The sequence below is a fragment of the Lissotriton vulgaris genome, chromosome 8, assembly GCF_964263255.1.
Source record: "Lissotriton vulgaris chromosome 8, aLisVul1.2, whole genome shotgun sequence".
NCBI lineage: Eukaryota > Metazoa > Chordata > Amphibia > Caudata > Salamandridae > Lissotriton > Lissotriton vulgaris.
In genome coordinates, this window is record NC_141696.1 from 832,335,407 (window position 1) to 832,351,016 (window position 15,610).

The following is a 15,610-nucleotide window of genomic DNA, read 5'->3' on the forward strand; positions in this document are numbered from 1 at the left end:
GGGGCGAAACTCTTAGATTTTCCATCAACAATAATAAAGAAGAAAAACTAAAGCTGGTAAACCTACAGGAAGACTTAATAAGAAGGGAAGAAGCCCTTGCTAGAGCGGTGCAATGGGGAGTCAATGTAGAAAGGGCGGTACGTGAGGTAGCGATTGGAAGGAATCTAATATCTGAAATATTTACCACCAAAGCAATCAGTAAAGCGGTAGTGAACAGGGAAAAAACCTACAAACTGAGTGAGCGGGTGGGTCACCAATTAGCTATTCGTATTAGACAACAGAACTCAGAAAATATGATTAAAGCAATTAGAGATCCCGTCCAGGGATTAACCCATGATCCTAAAGAAATCAGAGAAGCTTTTAAGCGTTATTACTCGGATCTCTATACTGAGATAGGTAATAGCCAGGTCAGTATTGATGAATATCTAGAATTGACTACACGCCCCCGTTTATCTCAATCGGATCAAGATATTCTCTCGGTCACTCCGGATTGGATAGAAATTCTACTCTCAATGAATAGTCTTCCGTCGGGTAAAGCAACAGGCTTTCATGGGATCCCTACCGAATTCTATGTCAGATTTAGTAACAAACTGAAAGATATTCTTACTAAATTAATGATTCATATCTTTCAAGGTGGACGCCCTCCGGCATCCTGGGCCAGGGTGAAAATTATTGTCTTTGCCAAAAAAAGCAAGGATCCTACGGAACTTGGTGCATATCGACCAATCATATTAATCAACAATGATTCCAAAATATATTCTAAATTATTAACCTGTAGATTATCACCTTTAATCCATAAAATTGTATCCATTAGACAACACGGATTTGTACCAGGGAGATCAACCACAGACCATATTCAGAGGGTGACCACGCTTTTTGATATGGCTGAAGTGGCAGGAGACCCTATGGCCCTGATATTGCTAGATGCCGAAAAAGCATTCGATAGGGTCTCCTGGCAGTATCTATGGACAGCCATGTCGAAAAGTGGGATTGGCGACCAGTTTATTAAAGCTGTTCAGGCGATGTATACCACCCCAGAGGCAGTGGTAATGGTTAATGGGGATTTATCAGATGCCATCAATTTGACTAGAGGTACGAGGCAGGGCTGTCCCTGCTCCCCATTATTATTTGCCATCTTTATTGATCCATTTATTTCAAGGCTAGAATCAAACCACTTAATACAACCCAGGAAAACAGCCAATGGTGAAATAAAGACCTTGGCTTTTTCAGATGACATCGCAATAGTCACCGCCGATCCAGAGTAAAACACTAAAACAAATGGAAGAAGAAGCGAAAAAGTTTGGCGAAATATCAGGTTATAAATTGAACGAAACTAAAACCCAGATTGTGATCAATAGTCAAATACATTTTTTTGACGACAGGGTGGTAGAGAATGCATTATATCTTGGTGTCAATATCACCTCCAATCTAAACAATTTAGTAAGTCTCAATTTGAATCCACTTCTTAAAAAGACTGAGAAAAGTTTAAATAGCCTGCATAACTTATATTTATCTATCATAGGAAGATGTAATCTTATTAAAATGCTATTCTTTCCGAAATTTCTGTACTTTTTTCGGACCATCTGTTTAAATTTCGACCCATCAATATTTAAAGAAATGGATAATATATTTTCTCGTTTTATTTGGGGATATGGAAGAACACGTAGAGCTCAAAAATATATTATCCTACCAAGGGAAAGAGGGGGTCTGGCGCTTCCCAACTTTAAAATCTATTGGTGGGAAACCATCCTTAAATATAGTAGAGCTCTCTTAACCCCCAGGCAAGAGCCCAATATAGATATGTTAGTCCCAACCCCACAGGAACTCATTCTAGGTAAAGAGACAAGTGATCATTTGTGGAGGTTAACATATGACTGTCATTTCAAAAAGGTCCGCTTTAAAACACTTAAAGGTATGTATATTGTTTGGAACCATGTGCGAAAACTCTTGGGACTCGGTAGGTTCTCCCACTATACCACCCTAGTTAGAAATTATAATCTCCCTGAGATCTTTACAGATTATTGTATGACACGATGGGTAAGATCGGGAATCACACAGATTGGTTCGCTATATGACAGTACAGGCTTCTGCTCATTCAAATCCCTAAAAACTAAATTTGGGTTAGAATCGTGTGACTTTTTTAAATATTTGCAAGTTAGGGATTTTATTGCTAAAAAGGGGGGTGGCAGTAGGGCCATGAATAAAATTCCAGCAATCGAAACAGTGGTGCGCACTAATAGTGTTAAAATTGGTGAAATTTATAAAGATTTAGTTGTTAGTCTCCCAGATGATTTAGACAAGCATATCCATTATTGGCAAAACAAATTAGAATTGACAGAACCTCTTACGCGAAATGCTCTAGAAAAATCAAATTGCTTATTAATGCCAACCAAACTTCAAGCCCAATTTTACCAGAAGTTTTTTCAACTTTATTATACACCAGCTAGAATACCCAAATGGAGTACCGGTAAAAGCACACTATGTCCTCGATGTGCTCAGCCCGAAGCAGATTTGGTACAAATGTTAGCTACATGTCAAACCCTAAATACCATCAGACAAGATATATCAACATTTCTGTCAGGAATATTTGAGAGTAATATTATGATTACCACTGCGGAAATTATATTGGGGGTGGATAGGAACGTAAGATCCGCCAATATGCAGGGATTACTGTTTATCTCAATGGCGGTACTTAGAATCTGCTTAACATCTGCATGGTTGGACCTGTACCCGCCCACATTTCAGCAATGGCGGGCACGATTCCTTGCTACCTATAGCCTGGAAATAGCTATATACAAACATAAGGGCCTTAAAAAGAAAAAAAAAGGGTTAGAAATATGGTATCCCGTTACACAATGGATCGAGAGATCAGACTCGTAATGCAGATTAATTGTGTGTATATGAAAGGATAATCTTTGTATGGTTATGCACTTATCTGTTGTGTGTCTCGCTTATTATTTGTATAACGTTTAATCTAAAATATTTCTGTTTATATTCATTGCATGTTTGCATGGGGTTGTTTTTATAATTGGGTGGGATGGGTGGGAAAGAATGATCAAAAATTATCAATAAAGAATTGTTTTAAAAAAAAGCACACATTTTGGAATTAAAACACATACTCCAGATAAATGCGTAGAAATGCTTTGAGGGCCTCTGAACAAAATGGCGATTTTTATCAAGGCTGCTTTGAGTCCTCCTGCTATGGACATTTTGTCTCGGATGTCCGTGGCAGTCTCTGTTTTAAGACTCTCTGTGATAATCTGTGTTGCTCTGGTAGAAGTTTGCTGTGCCAGTACCACTCCACCCCATCTTACAGGGCTTGCCTTTCCTAAGGAAAGAGGAGCTCAGCTCCTGACATGCTGGCAGTAGAGGGCAGACCAAAACAGCAACATGAAGCTGATAACGCAAACCCTGCTAATGAGGGAGGGGAAGACAGTCGGTGATGCTCGAAGGCAGGAGCAATGCTCTCAAAAATCCTACTTCTCCCACCAGTATAGGGAACGTGGTTCAGCCTCACGCCTGTCAGTAGGGCAGCAAGAAGGAATGCTCGGACCACAAAGCAATTCAACAGGTAGCTGGACCCATGAGCATTGCGGCCAGGTTGGTCCATGTTGCATGTGATACTGTGGTATCTTCCAATTATAGGGATTCTTGTCCTCAGACTGCACCCCTCCCCTATTGTTTAGAGTGGTTCTTTCCCTTTGCGCAACCTTGTAGAATGCTGCCACACTGAAGGTTCTAAGTTGAACTCCCTACTAGGAGACAGCGGGCACTGGTGGTGTGAGCTGTGGCTGAGGTCATGTTTTGAAGCATCTGGATAAAATCTTTCTTTCTTGCGCACACAACGGCTTCCTGTGATGCTTTGAAGAGTGGACATCCCTACTAGATTTTACACTGGCGACGGTGGACAGGCACAGAAGCATTGATGTGGAGTAAGAATTTGACTTGAACACGCGAGGAAGCAACATCGCAGGACTGTGAGAACAACTGTGCCCTGAGTAATTACATAGAAACACTTGCATGTTTTAGCAAGGTTGAAATGGATGTATTGTGAAAAATGTCACATGTCTAGTGGAAAGCTGACAGGAGTCATGCGGTAACTGCGATCACTGGGGACTGCTTTTGACTCACACAGACCTCTCCGACATTTGCCTTGGGTGGGCAACACAAAAAAAAGGAAAATTAATTTTGCTGCGGAAAATGTTAGTGAACATAATGGGCCATCACTTCAGCGCTGTTGTCCTGCTGTTTCTGTGGTGTCACTCATGAGATTCTGTGGCCGAGAGAGATTTGGTGAGGTGTAACGCAGTATATTGCCATGTTGCAGTCATCGCAGCAGTAACGTTTGTATGTGGTTGTGTGGGAGGAAGCAGTCACTGTGGAACTTTCGCAACTGTAGACTATGCTTGCCCAGTGTAAGGTGTCAGGGAAGAGAGAGACTGCATGTCTTGAAGGGTAATGAAGTATTCAAGTCTTCCAACATCGGTGTGAGTTTTTCAGGTGTTTCTGAGTTGGAAAAACGGACTCGCCATATACCTGAAAACTTGGTGCATAGACAACTCCGCAATCAGGAGCCATCGGATGTAGATGGTATGGCCAGTCATGCTGACTGGCACAGCTTCTCACGGACAACTCATTAAGGAGCACTTGTGGGGAGTAGCGACTGCTGGTCACGCTGACTGGCACAGCTTGTGTATCATCGGTTGTTGTGAGGTGGCCCTGGCCTGAAGCTGGTGTGGTGAACACTTGTCTGCCTGTTCACGCTGACTGGCACAGCACCTCACAGCCATCTGTTAGAAGGGACACTGCAAGGAGCTGCCGTGTCTGGTCACACTGTCTGGTCCAACATATCTAAGATGTTTTTGGGTGAGGAGGTCCTCTCTCCTCATCGTGTACACTGGAAGAGTTGGTCATGTTTATTGACACAATTTTACATCCGTTTTGCCCCTGTATAGTGATCAGGCACCAGGAAAGATAGGCAGGTTTGGCTGACACTGCGCTCAAGCTGTTTACAAAGACGTATGCTAAGTGAACGTTTTGAACTCTCATCATCTCATAACTGTAGAATATGACTATGTTTTGTAAAAATTGTAAGGAGCACAGTGCCATCTAGTGGACTAGTTTTTAAACTATACCACCTCACTGCTTTGAATCTGTCCTGTGGTCATCACAGGATTTAGAAGTTGGACTTTGCTGTATTTCTCTTCTGGGGGTGAGGCCACTGGTGACTGGGGAGGGGGGTGAGATGTTTTCAATAGTTGGTGTTTGAAAACTGTACTACTTTCATGCAAAGCATGCAGAATGTTACTCCACCCCTATTTTGTTGGGCACACCAGGGGAGCCTCTTCTTAAATGGAACAAATGGACAAAAGTGTTCCAAAATTATGCTGTAGTTTGTGGATCTAATCTAGGTTTGGAAAGGAAGGTGGCATTACTACTACACTACTTAGGAGCTGAAGGTCAAGAGGTGTTAGAACATCTACCTGATCTTAATGCAAATGATGCAAGAGGTCTGAATGAATTAGAGATAAGTTTGAAAAAATTAGACATACATTTCTTGCCTAAGATTAGCGATATCATGGAACGTTACCATTTTGGGAGAAGGGGACAGAAAGAAGGAGAGACAGTGGAAGAATTTGTGTCAGAGTTCAGAAAATTGGCTGCAAGTTGTAAGTTTGGGGGGGCTTGCAAGGATAGGATAAGAGATCAGTTCCTTTTGACGTGCAAGATAGAATAAAATTGGGAAGAGCTCTGGCTGAAAGATGATCTGCCTTTGGGGGAGGTATTAATAGTTGCCAAACAGGTGGAACACATGATGAAGTGTGTAAGGTAGATTAAGCAAGATTGTGAAGAACAGTCTAAGGTTTACAAAGTCAGGAGTAAGAATGAAAGTGTGCTATTGGTTAAAAGTGTAAAAAGTGTTCAGAAGGAAAACCGAGGAGTTTGAATTCCAAAAGGAAATTGCTAATGGTGTGGAAGTGCAGGCCATTGGGCTAACAGTAGGGAATGACCGGCGCTCAAGGTAACCTGCAACAAGTGCGGAAGGAGAGGTCATTTTAGAACCTACTGCAAGAGCAATACTAACTTCAGAAGAAACAGAAGAGAGGACTCTACATGAGACTGTGAAGAAATTGTACTGCATGTTCAGAGTAGGGCTGTGTGTAACCCAAAATACTACATAACAATTGAAGAGACAGAGGTTGAAGCCATGTTTGACTCATGCTCCAAACTGACCATTGTTTTGGCAGAGGCTTTTGAGAAGGTGTCTAAAGGCAAGATGAAACTCCAAAGAATGGATGTCCGGCCGGGTGACTATGGTGGTCAACCCATACTCATGAGAGGTTTCTTTTGGGGCACAGTTGGCTTTAAGGACAGAAATGTAGTAACCAAGGTCTATGTATCAAATAAAGGGGACAAGACACCTGGGGGGGGGCAGGCACAAAAAGACCTGGGCATTTATCTTAATCCAAACAAGGACCCGCACATTTTGGTACAAGAGGTGGACAATATAGATGTCAGGATTGAAGATGAGTCCAAAGGAGTGTTCTCAGAAAAGTTAGGCTGTCTTAAGAAATATGTGCACAGGATCAGACTAAAAGAGAATGCTAAACCAATAACAGCCAACGTCAGAAACCTGTCAATGTCCATGTAAGAACCTGTGAGAGAAGTATTGGAGACACTGTGTTGTTTGGAAGGGATTGAGCCAGTGGAGGACACAGAGTGGTTAGCAGCCATTGTAGCAGCGAGGAAAGGGGATGGGGCTGTATGCCTATGCAGAGACCTAAGGGCCGTAACAAGGAAGTAATAATGGACAAGTTTCCTCTCTTAAACATCTCCCAAATGATGAGCAGACTTGCTGGTGTCAAGGTTTTTTCCAGCGTGGATCTCACATCAGCTTATTATCAGGTCAGGTTGCACCCAGAGTCACAAGATATCACGACTTTTGTTACACCCATGGGGGCCTACAGGTTTATGCGAATGCCTTTTGGACTTGTCTCGGCTGCAGCTGTTTTCCAAAGGATCATGAGCAACCTTCTTAAAGGAATTCCCGGAGTTGTATGCTACCAGGATTATGTTCTGTTCTTTGGAGAAGATAACACCCAACATGAACGCAGGCTCAGACAAGTCCTAGGGAGATTCTTAGAGCAAGGCCTAATGTTGAAGAAAGAAAAATTTAGAATTGGATGCTCAAAGATAGAGTTTCTGGGACATAAGGTAACTGTAGAAGGGATACTTCCCAAAACAAAGTTGCAGAACACCATCCTCAACCTAACCACTCCCAGAAGCAAAGAGGAAATCAAATCATTCATGGGTATGATTGAGTTTTATAGCAAGTTTGTCCAGAACTTTGCCAGACGTACCTACCAGATTCGCAATTTCATCAGGAAGGGGGGTAACATTTGACTGGAGTGAGGCATGCCAAAAATAAATTGAAGACACCAAGAAAGCACTGGCCGAGGCACCCAATCTCACAGCTTTTGTTCCTGGCAGAAGGACTTTTCAGACGCAAGCACTAAAGGGTTGGGTGCAGTCCTGATACAGGAAGGTGAAAAGGGGGAGAGACAATAGCGTTCGCATCTAGATCCCTACGTCAGTCAGAGTACAACTACTCGGTTATCGAGAAAGAAGCACTTGCATTACATTGGGCTACCAACAAATTTAGAGATTTTGTATGGTGAACAAAGTTTGATATAAGGACTGACCGTTAGCCTCTTGTAGAGGTCTTTACCAAGAAAGGTTTAGATGCCATCTCGAGCAGGATGACAAGGTGGGTAGTGAGCTTACAAGAAAACACCTTTGGGATAGAGTACATACCCGGGGTGAAGAATTTAGCCGCCCACTGTCTCTCGCGGCAGGTGGGGGAAACCCCAGGAGGGATCGAGGAGGAGAATAGGCCAGGTGAAGAGGACTATGAGATGGCGAATGAGAATGTGTGTGCTATCACTCAAGGGGTGGTGGATGAAGAACTCTGCAAGGTGGAGTTGGAGGGTGATGTGCTTCTTCAAGAAGTATGTGCCAAGACTAAGGGGAATGGTCTGACTCCGACAAGAGGGAAGAGTCTCTCAGACCATTCTGGATGGTCAGAGATGAGCTATCTGTTGCAGACAATTATTTTTTCTGTGGTACCAAGTTGGTTCTACCACGGAATTTGAGAGAAGTACTGGTTAACTTGGCTCATGAGGGTCACCTGGGCATCAGTAAAACTAAGCAGAGGTTACGCCTAGACTATTGGTGCCCAATATCATCATCAAAGCTTTATTCGAGAATTATAATCATAAAAGCACAAACAGGCATTTAAAATACATTGTTTAAAAAAGATTGTTCCTAATTATACGACATTATAAAACAGTTGTACAGACATAAACATTAAAACTCTTTGATGTATGATTACACAAAAACCACAGAAAGTACTCCAGTCAATTTACATTAGTAGAGATTGCCCTCCGTCTAATGGACCATGCCCACCCCATATACTTTGCTGTTCCTAGGACAATAGGCATATCGGTGGTGGTACAGAGTATTCGTAGTGCTTCAACACCCCTAGATGTCCCTAAATTTCTATAGACCGGAGCTAACCATACTCTTCTCGGTGGCATAAGCTTTGCATAAAAATAGAAAGTGGCCTATACTTTCATCTGCCGCACCACAGGCTGGGCAGCAAGAGGTGGTCGAACTCCTCCACCTGACTGTCAATGATCTTAGAGGAAGGGCACCTGATCTTAGCTGGAAGAAAAGCTTCCTATCCCCTGGGTTGGTAATGCTGTCCCAATATGGTTCCAATGCAGGATACAATTTGACATCAAAGAAACGCCCCGTCATTGTGTCAGATCTCGTTTTACTCCAGAGTCTTCCATCTACCCAATCCCAGTATAAGCCTTTGATCATATTTTTACTTGGGAAGGGTTCCCCGGACGGATTGTCCCATAGATTAGAAAGGCCAAGATCTCCTAATGCAGTCCTGAGATTTTTTAACCAGACTATCTTGTGAAAGGTGTCAGCTTTGATTATGGCCTGGAACCCCTCTGCATAATGCCGGATCTCCGGGGTAGTCCAAAGGCGTCTCCAATAGAGAATCGGGCGCAACCTCGCTTGGCTGCTAACTGATCTTCTCCCTAGATCAAGACCAAGTGGGATTAATGGTGTACTCTGCGGGAGTCCTGTGATTCCCCTAAGGAACCTATTCTCAGATATCTGCAAGGGGAGGAGATTCCCAAATCCCCACAGCTCAGCCCCATACAGGGCAGACCCAAGAGCCTTGGCATCATATACAGCCAAGACGGGTTTTATAGGCTTGGATTTTGACTTTTTGTGTTCCACCCTAAGCGCCTCCGAGATCTTTTGGTGCCTCAAAACCGCCTTTTCTATATGCTGGGACCATCTTGAATTATTTGCAATCTGTATCCCAAGGTAGGTAAATACAGTAACCACCTCAAGCTTACAGTTATTCAAGAGTATTTTTAACCGGGCTCTGCGTTTTGTTGTAAAAGCCATCAGCTTGGTCTTGGCCACGTTGACTTCCAGGCCATGCTCCCCACAGAAGAGGTCGAAAATGTTTAGAGCTCGCTACAGGCCAGCCAGCGTTTTGGATAGAATCAACGTATCGTCCGCGAACATCAGGATAGGAACCCTGAGGCCCGCCAACGAAGGTGCATCAACACTGGCTTCCAGCATCCGAGCCACTATCCCATTGACAAATAGGGAAAAGAGCAGGGGGGCCATTGCACACCCCTGTCGCACTCCACGTTCGATCGAGAAGTCGGCAGATGATTCGCAATTCATACCCCATTGGACTTTAGCAAAGTTGCTTTCGTGCAACCTCATTATCAGGGTAAGTAACTCAGCCGGAAGACCAATTTCGCTCAGAACTGCCCAGAGCTTTCTCCTTGGGACCAGGTCGAAGGCAGCACGCAGGTCGAGAAAAGCAACATACAGGCTGCCCTCGCTGTCAGGATTCCCCGGCCGCTGGTAGATCACTGCCTGCAGCCCGAGTCTGTAACGGGCTTGAAAACTACAATACCCATGATTCCTAGCGCTGCGCGTAGGAATGACGCTATGCGACCGGAAATGGGATATCACGGCACTGCGGAGAGACGCGCTGCCGATTATTCCTCCCGGCGAGCAAGAGTCGTTCCTCGAGTTACCAGTTCTTGTCGGTGCTTGTTGCTGTGGGCTGAGGTAAGCTCACGCCGTTTGTTCATAGGACCTGGTGGATTACTTTGGAGGGGCTTAGGAAGCGCCCGTGTTCTTGGTATCTGTGATCCCGCTTCTTGGAAATTCGTGTCGCCTCCACCGGTGTGACACCGTACCTTGGATTACTTGGGAGGGGCTTAGGAAGCGCCCACATCGTGTGTTGAGAGCTTCGTATCAGGTTTTCCTCCGATAGTAGGGGGTGCTTGTGTTGTGTACATATTTGCAAAACTACTTTTCTCTGTACTGAAACCCGATTTGTGGTTGGGTTCTATCCCTGCCGGACACCTAGGTTTAGGTGCCGCTGGACTTGTGAGGAAGTTTTGTCCCTGCTTTCTCTTGCAGAGACGTATCTGCATTGAAGCCGAGTTCTTCTCCATTTGCTTTGTGCTGGGCAGTTTTTCTTTTGTTAGTTGTTTACAGGATTGTACATTACTGACTCCCATTTTAGGTGGTTTATGAAACGTAAAGGGTGTTAGACATTTGAGCCTACGGTTCTGACCCCCTGACTGTGTTGTTCATGTATCCACCTCGGAGGGGACTATAGTTCGTTTCCTGGAAAAGAGTGATAGGTGATCATTATTCTCCTGGGGCTTTCAGGTCTTCCTCATTTCCCATGTGGGTAGGTGTATATATATATAACCTATTCTTTTGAACCCTATCACCAGAGGTGGGAAGGAAGGGGCATATTTATGTTCTTCTTTGTTTATTTAAGCAGGAAAACCTGGGGATTGAGAAGACGCCCATTCTATTACTCTTTGCTTCAGCATACCTGTAGGATATTTCAGGTGAGGAAAAGCAGAGCATATTGAGTAGAGAGGTTATCGGCCTAGGGTTACAATTCCACTTATCCCATGCTTTATATATTTACAGGTTTCCAGTTCCAGCCGCCCAGCTGTTCCCCTCCGGACCTATCTTTTTTCCCCCGCTTGATCTCCTTAATAGTCTGCGAAACTGATAGCCAGACTTGGGATGATCTAGAGGAGGGCCCCCTTTATAGCATCAATCCAAACCTGAGGATCAACAATGAAAGACCTGACAGAATAATCGGCCCACAAGTTCTTATCCTCCTGGTTGTATTGATTAAAGGGATGGCCTCCTTAGATGACGTAATGGCAGCGTTAGGCCTAGTGCAAGCGGAATTAGCCTCCTCTCGTCAGGAAACCGCCGCGCTGCAAGCTCGGGTTGACGCCTTACAGCGAAACCCTTTTGACGTAGGTGCCCCTCAACCTGCCTCAGTAGTGGTAGAAATGCCTTCCCCTGTTCCATTGGCTCCCCCTGAACAATTTCTGGGAGATAGAAAAAAGGTGCAAGTATTCATGACCCAGGTGCTGTTACATTTCACATTTAAACCCAAATGTTTTTTAACCAACCAAGCTAGGCTTCTTTTCTGATTTCATATCTGGGTGGAGAGGCAGCTCAGTGGGCGGTCCCTATAGTCAAGAGTAATGACGCAATCCTTTATGATTGGGATCTGTTTCGAACAGAATTCGAAAAGACCTTTGACCGGAGGGCTGAAACCTTTCCCGCCGATAAGGAATTGCTTGTCCTCAAACAGGGTACTTCTGATTTAGTCACATACTTGAATCACTTTAGGAGGTTGACAGCGGAAACTGATTGGCCTGAGGCAAAGCAAACAGTCCTGTTCTACCAGGGACTCACAGAAAATCTAAAAGATGTCATAGCCCAGGTTGAACCCCCAACCTACGACGTGTGCTGCTCTTATTGATTTGGCCTTGCGTTTGGATCACAGATTACGTGAAAGAAAAGGAGAGCAAGGAAGAAAAGACAGACCGCTACTCTTGGGTGACAAACCGGCCAGTGGGGAAAAGCATGAGGGAAAGACAGAACCAATGGAAATCGGAGTGGTACGAGCATCCCTAACCCCGAGCGAAAGAGATCATCGCCGCAAATTTGGGCTCTGTCTTTATTGTGGGGAAAAAAGGACACTTTTTACATGACTGCCCAGTGAAGCCTAAGGGAGGTCGTTACCGTTCAGGACAAGTAGCAGTGTCCGCAGTTGAAAAGGGGGCGGAAAACTCCAACGCTTGAGTTTACTGGAAGGGAGGAACTCGAGCACACATTTCATCCCTTCAGTGACAGAAGAGGACTTCGTGGGAAATCACCTATTCTTTCTGGACATGGAATTGTGGATAGACCAAACCCCCAACAACATTAGAGCCATGGTAGACTCAGGAGCCACAGGCTGTTTTATGGATTTAGCGGAAGCGTGTCGATTGGGGGTGACTCCTGTCACAAAACCTGTCCCTGAGGCTGTCTTTGCTGTAGACGGACATGAACTGGAATCTGGCCCTATCAACCAACATACGCCTGAGTATGAGCTGTGGTATGGGGGTTACCATACAGAACGTCTTTCGTTCAACCTTATTCATGCCCCTAATTATGGGGTGATTCTGGGACTCCCATGGTTGAAGAAACATGAACCCACCATTAGGTGGAAGGATCAGTCTTTGGATTTCATCTCCCCTTATTGTCAAGAACAATGTCTCAGAGATAATCCCCAACCTTCCACGGTTCTGGCCAGTACACATCTCATTTCTACTGCAGCAGAAAAGGATGTAGCCTTACCTTGTTGTTACCAGGAATATGGGGAGGTTTTCAGTAAAATAAAGGCCGAGGTGCTCCCTCCACATCGTGAATACGACTGCCGTATCGAGTTAATGCCAGGGTCTGTGATTCCCTGTGGCAGGATATACGCTCTATTGCAACCCGAAACTGAACATCTCCGGGAATACTTGGACATCCTCCTTAAATTGGGATTCATCCGACCTTCCAGGTCTCCAGCGGCTTCCCCGCTTTTCTTTATCCCTAAAGCTAATGGGGAATTACGCTGTTGCATTGACTACAGGGCATTAAATGCCATAACTATAAAGAACCAATACCCGCTCCCCTTGATACCAGTGTTATTGGAGCAAGTGAGATCAGCCAACATCTACACAAAATTGAACCTTAGAGGGGCCTATCATTTAGTACGCATGCGAAGTGGCGACGAGTGGAAGACCGCCTTTAAGACGCGGTATCGGCTCTTCGAGTACCTGGTGATGCCCTTTAGGCTCTGTAACGCCCCAGCCTCTTTCCAATTTTTCTTGAATGAGGTTTTAAGAGACTTCTTAGACATCTTTGTAGTAGTCTACATAGATGATATCCTGATCTATTCCAACGATGAACTAGAACACCAAAGACATGTATGTCAAGTGCTTCACGCCTTACAACAGAACCATCTGTATTGCAAATTAACAAAGTGCGAATTCCATGTTACCACTGTTGAATTCTTAGGAGTCATGCTCACTCCCTCAGGTCAAGTGATGGCAGAACGAAAAATACGTGCAATTGTGGAGTGGCCTAGACCCCATAGCGTCAAGGACATTCAAAGACTCCTTGGGTTCGCAAACTTCTATAGGAGATTCATCTCACACTTCTCTGACATGGTAACTCCACTCACTAAGTTGACCAGGAAGAACGCTCCCTTTGTGTGGGGCCTAGCCGAACAGACCGCCTTTGACCGATTGAAAACCGCGTTCACTTCTGCACCGGTACTAACCCATGCCGATCCGAAACTCCCCTTTGTGGTGGAAGCTGATGCTTCAGAGCTGGCAGTCGGGCGGTCCTCTCCCAAAGGAACGAGAGTACAGGTCATCTTCATCCCATTGCCTTCATGTCTTGCAAATTGAACATCGCGGAACGCAACAACACCATTGCGGAAAAAGTACTGTTAGCAATCAAGGACGCCTTCACTGAATGGAGGCATTGGTTCATGGGCGCCTCTCAGCAAATCACGGTGTACACCAACCATCGTAACCTGCAGTTTATGCGAGCAGCTCGTCACCTCACCCCTAGACAACTTCGATGGATGCTGTGTTTTGCTGAATTTAATTTCGTGGTTACATTTCGTCCAGGATGTGACAACCGGAAGGCGGATGCTCTCACGCGTCAGGAAAATAACCCAGTGGTAACGGTAACACCAGAGAAAAGCATCATTGAACCCAAGAAAGTGGTGGGAGTGATACACACTGAGGAGTTTCTTCACAAGGTCAAGAGGGGTATACAAACCTTTGCTTGGAAAACATGGATCCGTCTACATCCAGAGTGGAGAATCCGACAACGGTTGCCAAGAAAAGGCCCACAGTTGCTCCTTCCTACGCTAGCCTTGAGACAACAGGCTTTCAAATGGTGTTACGATCTGCCGTGTGCGGGACACACTGGAGGAAAGAAAACCCTAGAGAAGATGCTACGCACTTACTGGTGGCCTACTATCCGCCCTGATGTGTTTGCATGGGTACAATGGTGTGCCACTTGTTTTCAGGCCAAGAGCGATCATCGGCCTGCGCAAGGGCTTCTGCAAAGTATGCCCACTCCTGTGAGTCCTTGGGAGAGCTTTTCTGTGGACTTCGTAGTGGGTCTCCCTAAAGATCAAGGCATGACAGCTATTGTGGTAATCGTGGACTACTTAACTAAAATGGGACACTTCATTGCATGTAAAGGGGTTCCAACAGCTAGCCAGCTTGCCCATTTATTGCTCCTTCATGTAGTCAGGTTACATGGTCTTCCAAGGGTCATTGTTTCAGACAGGGGAGCCCAGTTCACCGCTAAGTTTTGGAAGGTCTGGTGTGACAGGTTAGGCATTGCTTCTTCCTTATCCACCAGCTTCCATCCCCAAACAGACGGCCAAACCGAAAGGTTAAATCAAACCCTCAAACAATACCTGAGATGTTTTGTAGATACCACTACTGAGGCATGGGTTAACTGGCTATGGACTGCTGAAGTATCATATAACGATGCTACACATTCCTCTACTTCGTACACCCCGTTTTTGTGCACCTACGGGTTTCACCCTAGATTTGCCGCTTTGAGTGTCCCATCCACCGAAGTTCAGATTCCTCAGTTACAGTCTCGATTGGTGCAGTTACGGAAAACCGTACTGCTAGCAAGAAAGAACCTTGAGAAAGCAAAACAGAAATATAAGGCACAGGCTGATAAACATTGCAGGTCTTGTCCTGAATATAGTAAAGGAGATTGGGTATGGTTGTCCACTCGAAACATCCGTTTCCGCAAGTATAGTGTTTTCAACCCTAGGTTTATTGGCCCATACCAAGTGATTCGCCACATCAACCCTGTGGCTGTGAAACTGAGTCTTCCAGCACATTTCAGAATACATCCAGTGTTCCATGTATCGCTGCTCAAGCCGGCGAAGTGTCCCCATTCTAAAACCCCTGCGCTTGTGAGAGTACAACAGGATGTGGAGTACGAAGTACGGTGCATCTTGGATGCACGTAGAGTGCGGGGCAAACTCCAGTACTTGGTGTCATGGAAAGGATATGGACCGGAGGAAGACTCCTGGGAGCCTGTAGGTGCTGTACATGCCCTTAGACTGGTGCGGAAGTTCCACCTGTCTCATCCTGGC

The 15,610-nt window shown here is 45.0% G+C and overlaps 1 protein-coding gene across 1 annotated transcript in view; it reads left to right on the top strand.

Annotated features, from left to right (window-relative positions):
- Nucleotides 1-15,610, top strand: part of SLC9A4 (solute carrier family 9 member A4) — a 669,359-nt gene that overhangs the window by 451,833 nt on the left and 201,916 nt on the right. The gene's annotated exons all lie outside the window — the stretch shown is intronic.